At 45.0% G+C, this 15244-nt stretch overlaps 1 protein-coding gene across 8 annotated transcripts in view; it reads left to right on the top strand.

The window, feature by feature from the left end:
- The window catches only part of ARHGAP24 (Rho GTPase activating protein 24), a 682757-nt gene that overhangs the window by 537631 nt on the left and 129882 nt on the right, over positions 1 to 15244 (top strand). The window contains exon 1 of one of the 8 annotated variants that reach the window (XM_068233506.1): positions 4381 to 4500. The exons of 6 other annotated variants lie outside the window; for them this stretch is intronic. The gene's annotated coding sequence lies outside the window, so the exon portion shown is untranslated. Of the gene's footprint in view, positions 1 to 4380; positions 4501 to 5510; positions 5533 to 15244 lie in introns of those variants that run through there. One more of the 8 variants, XM_068233499.1, reaches the window with a different exon arrangement.

Here is a 15244-nt window from a genome sequence, read left to right as displayed (position 1 = left end):
AAAACAATAATTCACATTATCCATAGACTAACCATGTTAACGTCAATGGGGAAAACAAATACTCATTTTTAAGGGGCAACAGAGGAGGACTATTACCCTATTATGGTTTTAAAAAACACTGTATTTAGAAACCTGGAAGTGGCAATTTTGAGGCACACAAAGCCTCTGGTTGGCCCCTGAAGAGATAAACAGAAGCCCTGATTACCCAAATCTAGAGGCCAGTCATCCTGTCAGAGTGTGCGGATATTTTGCAACTTGCTGCACTTCATGTTGTTTATTTAAAAGCCACTTATGCCATTCCAGTGTGTGTTCACTGGATATAAACTATAATAGACCAGGTAAGAAAGGGCTGAATGATTAATTTGTATAGGTTTATTAAACATTCAATATCACCATGTTATATTGACATCTGCTTAAATTTGATGGACGTCTGTCTTTTTTCCACCTAAATAACTATGCAACATCCACTGTCACCAGGTCCCCATTGTTTCTTAGAGCTTATTTAACGGCTTGTACGCTATGCTAGAGCAGTTAGGGAGGGACTGACTTCTGCAGAATTGCATAGATTTATTCTGTGTCTACTGTCCAAACATCATTGTGTAGGGCTTATTATATTGCAATAAGAGCATAGTAGGCTAACTGGGGAGAAAGTGATGCTAATTCTAATGGCTCATACTCACGGGCTACAATTGTCGCCGCAACACGCGGTGCGCGTGTGTTGCGGCGACAGGTCGCCCGTGAGTATGAGGCGTTGCACGGGCGCGCACCCCGAACCGTCGCTCGTCGCTGATGTCGCTAGGCGATTGGTGCGCAACTGTCGCTAGTCCGCGTGAGTATGCGGACTAGCGACAGCAACCTCTATAAGAACGCGGAGCTTCCAGCGGGGGGAGGAGGAACGTCGGCAACAGCTTCCATCGCACCTCTGATCCCTCTTCCGCATGTGTACGCGGAGGAACGTGGCGACGAGCTGTCGCCGAACTGTCGCGCACACGCTCCCGTGTGCTAGCGACAGTGCAGAAATGTTGCCCGTGTGTATGGGCCATTACAATATTCTTCTACGTCTGCTGTCTCTGTGTGATGTTTGCTATAAAAACATTCTGCTCTGTGCCTTATTCAGTCAATCTCTACTGCTAGATTGTAGAGTGTTTCTAACCATTATCGTTGTTATTCCGTGTTTCAGTAGTACTTATAGGTACTCCATTATTGAAAATCAGAAAAAAATGAATAAATTATTTAAATTACAATATTTTTAGACTTTTAGAAAAATAATAGTGGTAGAAGGTAATGATAACAAAGTGGCTGCAGCAACATGGATATAAGGGATAAGGCAGCTCAGAGACATTTAAAGGGAAGACTAGCACAAAGTTGCTCAGCAGTAGTGTGCACAAAAACAAATGGATCCAATGCAGTGGGCATGAATTAGCAGCTGCATCATGACATCATTTGTCAGCAGAGGTACATATGAACAGCTGCAACCCACTGCTAGCTTTGTTCAAAAGTCCCGTTACTCGTTTCTTGTGGGTCTCTTCAAACTAAAACATTGCAATATATGAAATAATGTTGAAAATATGAAATACTAAAATGTATAAAATATTAACTAAAATAATAAAATGATTCTTTATTCATTATATCATTTCAGTTATTGTACAAAAATATTACCATTTCTAAATGCTATAAAAATACAAACATTCCACAAAAACAAAGTATTGGAAGATAGTCCAAACATATTAATTCCACAAGAGACTGTTATTTTGATCCCCCATCTTCCCTTCCTCCCCTCCTGTTATATACCGTATTTTTCGCCGTATAAGACGCTCCGGCATATAAGACGCACCTAGATTTAGAGGGCAAAAATCAGGAAAAAAAGAAAAAACTAAACCTAGGTGTGTCTATGATGCAGGGGTGTCTTAAGGACTTTTTACCCTCCTTTCCAGTTACATTACATACTATTACACTACATAAGGGGACAGTGTTATGATTGGTTGTTCCCATGTTGCCTGCCTATGTTCCTCTATGTGGTCAGTGTAGTGATTGGCTGTTCCTGTGTCCCCCTGTGCTGGTCCTGTGCTGTGTCCCCCAGTGCCTGCTATGTCCCCCTGTGCTGTGTCTCCCTGTGCCTGCTGTGTCCCCCTGTGCCTGCTGTGTCCCCCTGTGCCTGCTGTGTCCCCCTGTGCCTGCTGTGTCCCCCTGTGCCTGCTGTGTCCCCCTGTGCCTGCCGTGCCCCCCTGTGCCTGCTGTGTCCCCCTGTGCCTGCTGTGTCCCCCTGTTCTGCCTGCAGCCCCCTGTGCCAGTGTCCCCGGCCCCCTGTTGTGGCAGTGTCCCCCTGTTGTGGCAGTGTCCCCCTGTTGTGGCAGTGTCCCCTGTTGTGGCAGTGTCCCCTGTTATGGCAGTGTCTCCTGTGGCAGAGTCCCCTATTGTGCCAGTGTCCCCCTGTTATGGCAGTGTCCCCTGTGGCAGTGTCCCCTGTGCCTGTGGCCCCCTGTTGTCCTCCAGTGCCGGTGTCCCCCTGTGCAGGCAGCGTGAGTACACATACATTACCTGCTCCTGCCGCCGCGCTCCTGGCTCCCCGATCCTCTTCTTCCATCTACCGCTGCCCGCTGCTGCCCCCGCCGAACATCGCTGGCCGCTCTTAGCCGCAGGGATACGCTATCAGCACACCACGTGTCGGGGTCACGCATGCCGCCGAACAACGCTGGCCGGTCCTAATTAGCCGCGCAGGGATACGCTATCAGCGTTCGCCGGGTCACACATGCGTATGCGTGACCCCGGCGCACGTGGTGTGCTGATGGCGTATCCCTGCGCGGCTAATTAGGACCGGCCAGCGTTCGGCGGCATGCGTGACCCCGGCACGTGGTGTGCTGATAGCGTATCCATGCGGCTAATTAAGACCGGCCAGCGATGTTCGGCGGGGGCAGCAGCGGGCAGCGGTAGATGGAAAAAGAGGATCGGGGAGCCAGGATTGGAGCCAGGAGCGCGGCGGCAGGAGCAGGTAATGTATATAGTGCTTCCCTGCGCACCTCTGCCTCCCGAAATCCGTACCTTCGCCGCATAAGACGCACCCACTTTTCCCCCAACATTTTGGGGAAGAAAAAGTGCGTCTTATACGGCGAAAAATACGGTATATTTCCCATAATCCGTTAATACATGTTTACAATCAATGCACAGTCAATACGTATTAGTGCCCTAGACCCCAAAAAACAGGACTCCAATACCTGATGTTCCCAGTTTACCATACTGCCCAGGCATGGGTCCGTCCCCCTAAGGCTAGTGTTATTCTCTTCACCGGGTCTATCCTCAATAATTCTATTCACTCCAGGGAGAGAATGTCGAATGGAAGAGAGCGAGGGAAAAGAGCAGTTAAAGAAAACCTGTAACTAAAAAAAGTTCCCCTGGGGGGTACTCACCTCGGGTGGGGGAAGCCTCCGGATCCGATTGAGGCTTCCCTCGTCCTCCTGTGTGCCGCGGCGGTCTTGCTGTGCCCCTCCGAATAGCGGGGATGTAAATATGTACCTTCCCAGCTCCAGTGCAGGCGCAGTATCGGCTCTCCTCTTGGAGATAGGCGGAAATAGCCGATCGCTGTTGGTCTGCTCTACTGTGCAGGCGCAAGTCTCCTGCGCCTGCGTAGTAGAGCGGACCCGACCGAGATTGGCTATTTCTGCCTATCTCTGTGCTGAGAGCCGCAACAGCGCCCCCACTGGAGCCAAGAAAGGTAAATAAAACAGCGCTTGTCAGGCTTGTCGGGGGAGGTTTCCGGGATGCTTCGGGGGAGCCAGCGCTGTCAGCCATACTATCTTAGGGAAAAAAAAACAAATATATAAGTAGATAAATACTTGCTCTACTTACATAACACATGTATTGCACTGTCCACGTTATGATTCCTGTGAATTTTATAAAGGAAAAGTAGAGAATCCTATTCTAGACAGTTTCCATACTTACTGTGGCTATTTTGAAGCCAGTCGTGATGTAATATCCACCCTTTGGGCTTGATTCACAAAGCGGTGCTAACTGTTAGCACGCCTGTGAAAACCCCCTTAGCACATCTAAACGAGCTTAATGCACGTAAAACTTTACGCGCGCACTGCACAGAGCGCAGGGCGCTCCGTGCGAAGTGCCCATTAAAGCCTAAGGGACTTAGCGCGTGCATAGGACTTTGCGTGCGCAAAACTTTGCGATCTGATTGAGATCTTTTTTTTTTTTATCTGATTGAGATCAAATTGTGGAACAGGATTCATGACACCTTATGTAACATGATTGATTTGGCTTCATGATCTTCAGAAACCTGCTGGATTTCATGTATGGTTGCACTAACTCACTGGCTCCAGCCTGCTGATCACCTGACACCTAACGGATAAACAGTAACCAACACAACTGTCATCTTCGTGTTTACCATTTATCTGCATCAGTGTTTTACTTCAGCTTACATCTGGAAATATGCCTGAAGAAGGGGACTAGATCCCAGAAAGCTTGCATCATTTAACTCTATTAGTTAGCCATTAAAAGGTATTATTTCTTACAAAACGTTTTTTTTCTACCTATACGATCTGATTGAGAAAACTGGTGCTAACCTACTTAGCACCCTAGTTAGCACGCCTAAAGACTTTAGATGTGCTAAGTAGGTTAGCACCGCTTTGTGAATCAAGCCCTTAGTCTCCTCTGCCTGATTTGTCCGCCCTTCACTATAGAAAGTGCATTGTTTCAGCCTGAGAAATTTTGGCCAATCAGAGAGGAACAGAGGTGTGGGAGGGGAAAACAGCAGGGAAAGAGGCTTCAGCCAATCAGGCTGCATTAGTTAAGTCTGAGGGGAAGTAGAGAAGCAAAAAAGACAACCCAGCATGCCCTGCAACTTCTCTTTTGTGTACCAAATTTTCTGTGTACCAAATAAGTCATGTAAACTGGGGAATGATAATTTATCTACAAGAAAAGTAATAGTGATTTTGAATTTTAGATTGCCTGATTAGCATCCTTGTTACTTGTTTACCAGATAAAAATAAAGAATTGATTTTTTATTTTATGCCCGACAGTTAATCTTTAAGAAAAGGAAAAGAACACTCCCATAAGAAGAGAGAGAGAGAGAAAAAGGGGAAGGGGGGGGGGGGGGGGGTGGAGAAGGAGGGAACGAGGGCCCAAAGGGTTTTCCCTTCAACTGATCTTATTTCCTTCTTTGATCTCCCTGTCCTGTCTGTGCAGTGTTCTCCCCAGGACCAATCAGCCAGGCAGAGCGCCCAGGTAAAATAAATTACTGCCCGGCTGATGAGACCACATGCCCCGCTGTCACCACACCCAGGTAAAATAAATAACTTCCCGGCTAACGAGACCGCTTGCCCGCTGTCACCACGAGCCACGCTCTTCGCTGACAAGAGCCCGGCTGTCAGGACGCGCTTATTCTCTGCGCACAAGATCTTGCGCTTTCTGGGAAACTTGTGCATCGATTGGCTCAGTGCATGGAGAGCCGTGACCAATCGCTAACCGCCGACATGGAGCGGCTCCTTGCTATCTCTGAGCTGTGCAGGGACGTGTTGTGCAGAGACAGAGGTATGCACACAGTTCATTGACTGCTGTACATGAATGTTATTTAACATGCACGATGTTCACTTACTGGCTGACCATGAAAGCTATTTGATATGCATGATATCCTCTGGGAGGGGGGGGCTGGTGTTGTTGTTGGGGGTCGTGTGATATTGCATGTAGTGTACAGGGGCCACAATGATTATAAAATATGAATGGAAAAAGCAAAGATCTACTTACCCGGGGCTTCTTCCAGCCTCTGGCAGCCGTCCTGTGCCCTCGCCGCAGCTCCGGTGTCCCGGGATCCTCTTAGTTGGAGAAGCCGATCTCGCCTGGTCAGCATCCACTGCGCCTGCGCGAGCCCGCTGGTGACGCGGTCTGGAGAGTTCTGCATAGGTGTAGTAGATGCCAATCTGGGGAGGTGGGCATCTCCTACGGAGGGGACCGGGAGCCACCAGAGCTGTGGCAAGGGCACAGGATGGCTGCCAGGGGCTGGAGGAAACCCCGGGTAAGTAGATCTTTATTTTTTTAACTCTTCTGACATTTACTTTAATATATGATTAAATGTGACCACTGCACACTGTCTGCAATACCACACGACCAATGCAACTGGAAACGGTAAAAGTGGAGAGAGATAGAGAAGCATGTGTAGAGTGTGCGCTATGCTGCAGTAGTGCAGCATAGCACGGCCTGGTAACATACGCGTGCTCCTTGTTGCTCCGTGCCATCCCACCCCTCCCAGCTACTTTTTAATGCCACCCGGATGGAAAAAAAATTCTGGGTAGAACACTGCTGTGCCTACTTATCTATCTCTTCCCATTAGAGACATATATTCCTCTGTTTTCATAAATTCCTGCTATCTTCCCCATGTCTGTTGTGTATTGTGTATTCTATAGTGTATTACATCCATTAGCTCCTTCATTTGTTTTGTATTTAACACCTATAATCCCCATTCTTTCAGCGCTAAGACAGACTTAACATAAACACGCCTTTAGGTAGATGGAAAGGAACAAGGAATGTTAATAGTGATGAAGTATGGTATTGGGTGGGGCAAGGGCGACTGGCTCCTGTAGCACAACCAAAGTGTAATAGGGATTCACATCTAGAAAGCTAGGAATACCTGCCCTTGCGGGTGCGGTCCACAGCAAATTGCAGTTTTAGTAGTGTGGCTGACCCAGCAGTTAGATATATAGATTGCTAGATGTATTTATATACATTTTACAAAAAACGGTAAAACTTAATGTATTTGTTTATATATTTAGACACCTTTAGGGGCCTTCTGCCTCTCCACTGGGGACTGTGAAATGTTTGGGTGGACTACTTCAAGTGCCTGTTACACTCTTGTGTCCATCCAATAAGGCAAGAATGGCAAAAATCATCCCACCACACCAAATTCTTCTGAGATGTGTTAGTATACACATATACTTACATTGCATATGAAGTACATCAGAGTTCACAATTCAAAGCTGGAGATCAGTTGTGTGCACTTCCAGGCCAGACCCTGTTACTACTATTCTGTCAGTACTAATCGGTATGTATAGTATACCCCACACAAAAAATATATGTACTGTAGCTCCCTTGCAGATATGGTTGTGTGCATGTTAAAGTTTGCTAAAAAGTCACAAGACTGCGCATCTTAAAAGTGTTTTGGTTGTAGTTTGGGACATAGCCACAAGATGGAGCTGTCAGTTTTCTGTGGCTGAATCTTAGATACAACAAATAGCTATTTCCTAGCAAGTTAATGGAATTGGGCTAGTTAGATATTTATATTGTTTATTGTTGGGAAGTCAATGTGCTTTTTGATGAGACCAACCCAGGCTCCTAGTATAACCAGTTAAGTGGGCTCCCCAGGGTCTGCCTGCTTCTTGTGGAGCCAAATACCTGCATTGCCCTCTGGGAATGTCTAGGATAGCTCAATTTTAAAAGGGGAGGGGGTACTAAACTAGAATAAACCATACTTCATTACAGCCCACCGGACTATGTGCCACCAGCTAGCCTGAACAGTAGGAAGCATTGAGACAGTAAATCACAGGACTGTAGAGTTGTGACATTTTGAGGGATTCAGGTTTTGAGTGCCCACATATTCCAACTGATATTGGATTGTGGATCTAAACTGAATTGGATAGGCAGATATTACCAGGACTGTCTCTCTTGTGTCTTGCTTTTCTGTATACACATTTGAAAATGGGAAAACTACATGAGAGTTAAATAATCTGCCTATTAAACTGCTGAGCGGTCTGGACGAGCTCAGCTCGTCCAACACCGCCAGAGGCTGCCGCTCAGGCCCTGCTGGGCCGATTTTCGTCAAATAAAAAGCAGCACACGCAGCCGGCACTTTGCCAGCCGCGTGTGCTGCCTGATCGCCGCCGCTCTGCGGCGATCCGCCTCGAGCAGCGGCGAAAGAGGGTCCCCCCAGCCGCCTGAGCCCAGCGTAGCCGGAACAAAAAGTTCCGGCCAGCGCTAAGGGCTGGATCGGAGGCAGCTGACGTCAGGACGTCGGCTGACGTCGATGACGTCACTCCGCTCGTCGCTATGGCGACGATGTAAGCAAAACAAGGAAGGCCGCTCATTGCGGCCTTCCTTGTTTATTCTGGGCGCGGAGGCGATCGGAAGAACGCCTCCGGAGCGCCCTCTAGTGGGCTTTCATGCAGCCAACTTTCAGTTGGCTGCATGAAATAGTTTTTTTTTATTTAAAAAAAACCCTCCCGCAGCCACCCTGGCGATTTAATCAGAACGCCAGGGTGGTTAAGAAAGATTGATGTGGTTAAGGGACATTTCATCTAAACCTATACAAGACTGGGCCATACCAAGTACTATACAGTCCGGATCCCCACTGCCACAACTGCTCTATAATTAACCTTTTCAGAACCAGTGGTCTCTGCCCCCTTAGGGACCAGAGACTGCTGGTACCAGAAACCGGTGCATAATGATGAACCGCCGTCCACGCTGCACACCTGTCGCCTCAAGCCACTCACTCTGCTGTCTCTATGACTGCAGAGATCTGTGAGCTGCTTAGGAGTCACTTTCATTAGCCTCGCCATGTGATCAATGTAAGCCAATAGGAGTTACTTACATTGATGACAGGGTCAGGAGCCAATGGAATCACACACAGCTCTGCTATCATAGAGACGGCAGAGCGAGTAAGCTGCGGTGGGCAGAGAACGATGCGATCGGTGGAGGCGACGAGAGAGGCGGTGAGGTGAAATCTACTCCCTGGCAGAAATAATAGCATCAAAACAGGGTGTAGATTTCAATCGCCACCGTCTGGAAGCATTTAAGTACAGTATTGTTGCGCCTAAACTTTTTGATGTGACAGCTGTACATTGGTGTTCAGCCATGATGAGGTTCAGACAGAGCAGTGCCATGCCTGCACATCACTGCTAAAACAGGGCACAAGGGGTCAAATGCCCTGAAACATGCCTACTTGTCAAGGTTCTCAACATTTTTTACGCAATCCCCAGGGGGTACTTCTGATGGTTCCAGGGGGTACTCTGGCTTGATATACTTAACAAAGAATAACAAATGTAGAGTTTTAAAAAATGATAAATGTTATTTAAACAACACCAAGTTAGTATTTTAGCTAATTAAAAGCAATAGTAAATGCTTGGAAATTGTTTAGAACCAATGATCATGTACGATGATTAAATAGTTATTTGTCAAGGGGTACTTGTAATATTGTTTACTATGCTATGGGGTACTTGGTGAGTACAGAGTTCTAAAAGGGGTACATACCAATAAAATGTTGAGAAACACTAAAGCAATGCTATTTATAAATTACTGTATCAAATTATTCATTTACCTTTCTTTTCTGGAATATTTGCATTAAAAAGAATTGTGGTCATTGGTAATTCCTCAGCCTGCTGACACCTACAATCTGGCCACTCTAAACTATGAATGTGTGGCCTTTTAGTAAATTCAGGAAAGCCGCAGACATTTTATCATTGTTTGTGGAGCTCAGAAACACATTACCTACAGTAGATGCACAATACAGAAAAAAAGGTTTAAAATGCTTAGATCACAGTCCTTTGAATTATCCTTTCCTGTTCTCTTGTGATGGATTTGTCTGCCAAAGAAATGACCAAATATGGCTCTTCAGTGGAAGTCACATAAGAACTTCAGGAGAAGAAAAAAAAGATATTTGGATTAAGCAATAAATGAAATGTTTATTTCTGGCATTGCCAAGCTGAACTAAAATAAGTGTGTGTAGCAGAGTAATAGAAACAGTGTTAGAGCAGCAGTGAATTACAATCAGCTATGTGAATCAAACAGCCTAACTTCCTCTGTATACTGATTTATTTCTCTCATTAGAGAACACTGAACCAGAACACGGTTGCCTTTGCCTTCAGCGCAGCGAGCTATAGATACTTTCTTTATGTTGCTAGTATTTTGTGAATAACAATGGGGTAAAGTTATAGTGATGTGAATGCAACTACATTCCAGACTTCCTCCCCAAGTTCCCATTTTACTCCTTTTTTTATAGTTTTACATTACATTTTCCTTTCTCCATGACTTTTAACCTGGTTTTCATTTTGGTCTGGGGAACTGAGTTATTACTTCACAGTCTCCATGCATTGGCAATAATTGGCAGCATACACTGGTATTACGTGCATGGTAGTCCCAACCCAGGCGACAGTCAAGACATCTCAGGATGATGGAATAACTAAAGCCAGTATGGGGGTCCAAACTTTTGAGAACTATTGACACAACCAAAGTTACTAGAAGAAGATTCACTGCGCTAACCCTTTCATATAGGGTGTGTATTACACAGGTGGTGTGCATTTATAAATGTGAATGTAATATTAACAGTCTGTGAAGATAGCGCTCAGTTTGTGCAGTCCAGTGAAAAAAAGCTGGGTTGAAGAAATGATCCTCCAAACCACACTGAGTACAGCAAATGGGTGTTAATAGAGAGGATCCTCTCACTTAGTGATAGCCACCACCTCACCCTTAAAAGGAACCGAAGGCGGGAGTCATATGGAAGCTGACATAATTTTTTCCCCTTAAACGATACCAGTTGCCTGGCAGTCCTGTTGAGCTTTCTGGTCAGTAGGGTCTATATTGACTGAAACAATCATGCAGCTAATCTTGTCAGATTTGTCATAGACATCTGATCTGCATGCTTGTTCAGGGTCTATCGCTTAAAGTATTAGAGGCAGAGGATCAGCAGGACAGCCAGGCAATGTGCATTATTTAAAAGGAAATAAACATAGCCTCCATATCCCTCTCACCTCGGATTCCGTTTATGATGGGCCACTCCCCCTTTACCAGTGATCCTCTGTGAGCTGGGTTTGCAGCACTTCTGGGGTATCTGAAGTCACCCTCTGCCTCTCCTTAAGTGCCTACCAGTCTCCGTAGAACAATACATCTCAAAAGATACAAAATTTGCAACCTGCCATTGCATAAAAACCATATGGTATGTGTAATAAAGTTAAAATTGCACGCTCACATGCTTGATGTTTGACAAAAGGCTCAGCGTTTTCATGGGCTCTAACCCATATGTTGGCTACCTCTCAACTGCAATGCTCACTTGAATCCAAGCATGGGAACGCTGGCTCACTTCCGCATCTGTGATCCCGCCCAACTAGCACAACTAGTTTTATCACTTAAACAACTCATCAGGGGCTGATGAGTCACTCCTTGAAAAATGTATCTTTGGCTAAAATTGAATTTTCAGACAGGCTTTCCGCAGTGTTACCTCCTATCGCCCATCTTCTAAAACCTTCACAGTAAGTCTACCTATACACAATGTCTTCTTAAACCTTCAGAGCAAAGCCACCTATCCATCACATCTACTGAAATGCTCACAGTAAGTCCACCCATCCACTATGTCTTCCAAAACTCTCACATCAAGTCCCCTTATGCAGCATGTCTCCCTCCTAAAGCACTCGCAGTAAATCTACCTATTCACAGTGTCTCTTAAACTGTTCAGCACATTAATTTAACCACAATGCCTGCTTAAAGTGAAGCTGAACTGAGCAAATGTTTTAAAACACATGATGTACCTGCAAATTAATATTACATACTTACCTCGCAGTCAGTTCCTCTCAGAAGCTCACCATTTTCTTCTTACAACGATTCCTTCCAGTTCTGACTAGGTTTTGTCAGAACTGAAGTAAATGTTTCTGTCCGTTATATATCAGTTGCTGTCCGTTATAGCTGAAAGGACAACTGATGAGCAAGGTAATGTCCATGTTTCCCTATGGCTCTAGTGGGCGATATTACAATTTAACAGTGTGCTGACCAGGAAGCTGTTATGGTGTAGAGGCCATTTTCAAAATGGAGTACAGGGAATTCCATTTATCACAATGGACAAACATGATGCAGGAGAGGAGAAAGAGATGGATGAGTACACTACATGGGAGGTAAGTATGACGCGTGTATGTTAGTTTTGACTTAATTTTCAGTTCAGGTTTGCTTTAAACCCTCACAGCAAATTCACCAATCTACCACATCTCTTAAAACCCTTACAGGAAAATCATGCCCTTACTCCACATTGAGAACACATATACAAGACTTTCATTATGATAAGAGAAAATATGCAAGCGACGTTTGAGATGTGAAAGCATACACTGGATAAGAATCGTGGTGAAAATTTTGCATAAAGCAGTCAGTATACCAGATCCAAACCAGGATTTATGCTTTCAATTTCTTTATCAGAATTAGCTTAGGAAGGAGTCACACTTTATAGCCATAAACACAGAAATTTAAAGGACCACTATCGCAAAAATGGTAAAATCTAACATACATGTAAACACATACAAATAAGAAGTACATTTCTTCCAACGTAAAATGAGACAGTTTCTGCTATGTTGCTGTCACTAAGGCCCGGTTCACACTTGCATTTTGATCAAATACTTACCGGTGGCACGGGTCCGTTCCGGTCCGGTCCACTCTGAGAACATCCGTTTGCCATCAGGAGGCCATCAGGATCCGGTCAGATCACGTTCAGTTTTCATCCGGATCTTCTTCTGTTCTTCATGCGTCCTGGATCCGTTTCCGTTTTCAAAGAGGGGCCTGGAAGGTCTGGAAAAGCGCTGGAGTCCTTCTTGGGGAGAGCCTGCTGTGCGGACATCATCCTCCTCGTCCCGCGGGGCCCTGCGTCTGGATGGTCGGGTCCTTCCCTGTCCTCCGCTGTGTTCTGAGGTGGCTGTGGAGAGGCTGGGGGCTGTCCGGCGCTCGGTACATCACAACGGCCGCCTGTACCATAGAGAACCCTACAGGAAGTGGGGTAGGACGTCCGGCTTACATCCGGAAGTGTGTTGTGCACTTCTGTTTCTCATCAGTTCCTCTTGTGCTGGATTTCTTGTCCGAATCCGGTCCGGCGGCGGTGGACGGAGGACCGGGCCGGAAAATTAGAGCAGGTTGGAAAATTCCAGACCGCAGACCGCATCCGGATCCAGAAGAACGGACGAGTGCGCACGGGTCCATTGATTAACAATGGACCCTTAATCGTCCGACTTTGCGGTCCGGCTGCAGTCCGCAAAATAACGCAAGTGTGAACCGGGCCTTACAGTACGAATACGTAGTAGAAAACTGACAGGTTTTGGATTAGCCCATCTCTTCATGGGGGATTCTTGGGGTTATCTGTATTTTCAAAAGCACTTAGTGAATGGCAGTTGCTCATACTTCTTATTTGTATATGTTTACATGCATTTAAAATTTTACAATTTTTAACGATAGTGGTCCTTTAAGGCTGGAATGGTCATATTGTTTTTTTCTGAACCGTGGAATGGAAAAAAGACACCCTATAAACCTCTTTCTAATGGCAATCTCCTTTCATTTTCCCCTTAGCAATTAGTCACCACTTATGTTAACCGTGATATTACTGTCCTCTAGTTATAGTAAAATTGCCTCTGACACACGACTGCACATGCAGCATGTGACCTGCACTAAAGCTATAACTACAAAAAGAATAAAGAACAGTCCTGGCTTCTGTTTCACCAACAGTGACACAACATATTTACTTTTTTTCCACGCACATGACCTGGACAGTTGTTTGCCAGTAGATTAGATAGCTAGAGTGTTGGACATAATACTATATCAGTTGCTTTATTCTGGCAGGCTGAGCATCCTGTATAAATACATAGGCTGTATTAGGACTATTACTACTTACTTTTGCCTAGCATCTGAAGGATAAATTGGGAAGCTGTAAAATCAATGAATGTTGTCATCGGTGAAATAAGCCAATAGATTTTCTTCAGGCTAACATAACACAATGACTCATCAGTCCTGAGACACAGGCTATATTTCACTGCCTTGTACAAGGTGTCAGCTTCCCAGGAACATGCTAATGAAGTGATAAATGGCACTAAACCTAAGCAAATACTTCATGAGCTGAGGTGGGGAAGGACCCTAAATGTATTGGCAAGAAGAGGAATAACCAACATTAGTTTCAGGTTATACTTTTAGAGCTTCTGTTAAATTATCATGAATCTCTTGCATAGAGGCACGGATGGAAGAATACGTTATTGATCTGGGAGCAGTAAAAAGCACGCACTTTTTAAATGCACAGTGAATTTATAAACAGGCATTAGTTCCTTTTATAAATTGGCATGTACAGGGATAGTATCACTGACTAATGTAAGAATAACTCTGCCTGACGTGACACAAAAGTAATGACTTACCACAGGGGTACACATTACACCTGGTAACCTATGAAACCATTCTTTTCTGCAATGTGAGCAGAGAGAGTCATACTTTTAAAAGGCTACCCTGGAATTAATTGGGGTTTTCAATCTTAACTGGTTGATTAATTGGAAAATAAATTTTGATTGTAAAATTCACGTGTGCTGTCTGCCCTTATTTATTTTGTAAACTTCACATGTGCCGCCTGCCCACATTTAGAGCTTGATTCACAAAGACAAATAGCATGCCTTATCAAGTTAAGGTTCCTTATCGGTGCCTTATCAGAGTTAAGGTGCCTTATCAGAGGTAAGGAGCTTGATTCACTAAGACAAATAGCATGCCTTATCAGAGTTAGCATGTCTTATTATAGTTAACACACCTTATCAGAGTTGACATGCCTACTCAGAGTAGCATAGCGAGCGCTATGAACTTATGTCTGCTAATTGGCAGGATGAGTGGAGCTCTCGTCATTGCCAATTAGCAGGCATACATCTGTATCGCTTGTTATGCTACTCAAATAAGGCATGTTAACTATGAGTGTTAACTCTGATAAGGCATGTTAACTCTGATAAGGTGTATTCACGCTGATAAGACATGCTATTTGTCTTAGTGAATTAAGCCCCCAAATAGCATGCCTTATCAGTGTTAACACACCTTATCGGAGTTGACACACCTTATCAGAGTAGCATAGCGAGTGCTATGAACGTACGTCTGCTAATTGGCAATGACGAGAGCTCCAATCACTTTAAAGGACATTATCCCCACACTTTGATTGTCCCAATAGGCTGCCTGTTACTTGACAGGCAGCCTATTGGGCCAATCAGAGTTCGGGAATAATGTCCTTTAAAGTGATTGGACCTGCAAGGGCTCAGGGCAGGACGAGTGGAGCTTTCATCATTGCCAATTAGCAGGCATAAGTTTGTAGCGCTCGCTATTATACTCTGATAAGGCGTGTTAACGCTGATAAGGCATGCTATTTGTCTTAGTGAATCAAGCCCTAAATGTGGGGAGACCACGCACGTGAAGTTTACACACTAAATGTGATGAGACCGCACACGTGAACTTTACACACTTAGGGCTTTATTCACTAAAACGGATATCATGCCTTATCAGA

The sequence above is a fragment of the Hyperolius riggenbachi genome, chromosome 1 (assembly GCF_040937935.1).
Source record: "Hyperolius riggenbachi isolate aHypRig1 chromosome 1, aHypRig1.pri, whole genome shotgun sequence".
Lineage (NCBI taxonomy): Eukaryota > Metazoa > Chordata > Amphibia > Anura > Hyperoliidae > Hyperolius > Hyperolius riggenbachi.
Note: the sequence above shows the minus strand (reverse complement) of the source record. Positions and strands in the feature narration are given on the sequence as shown.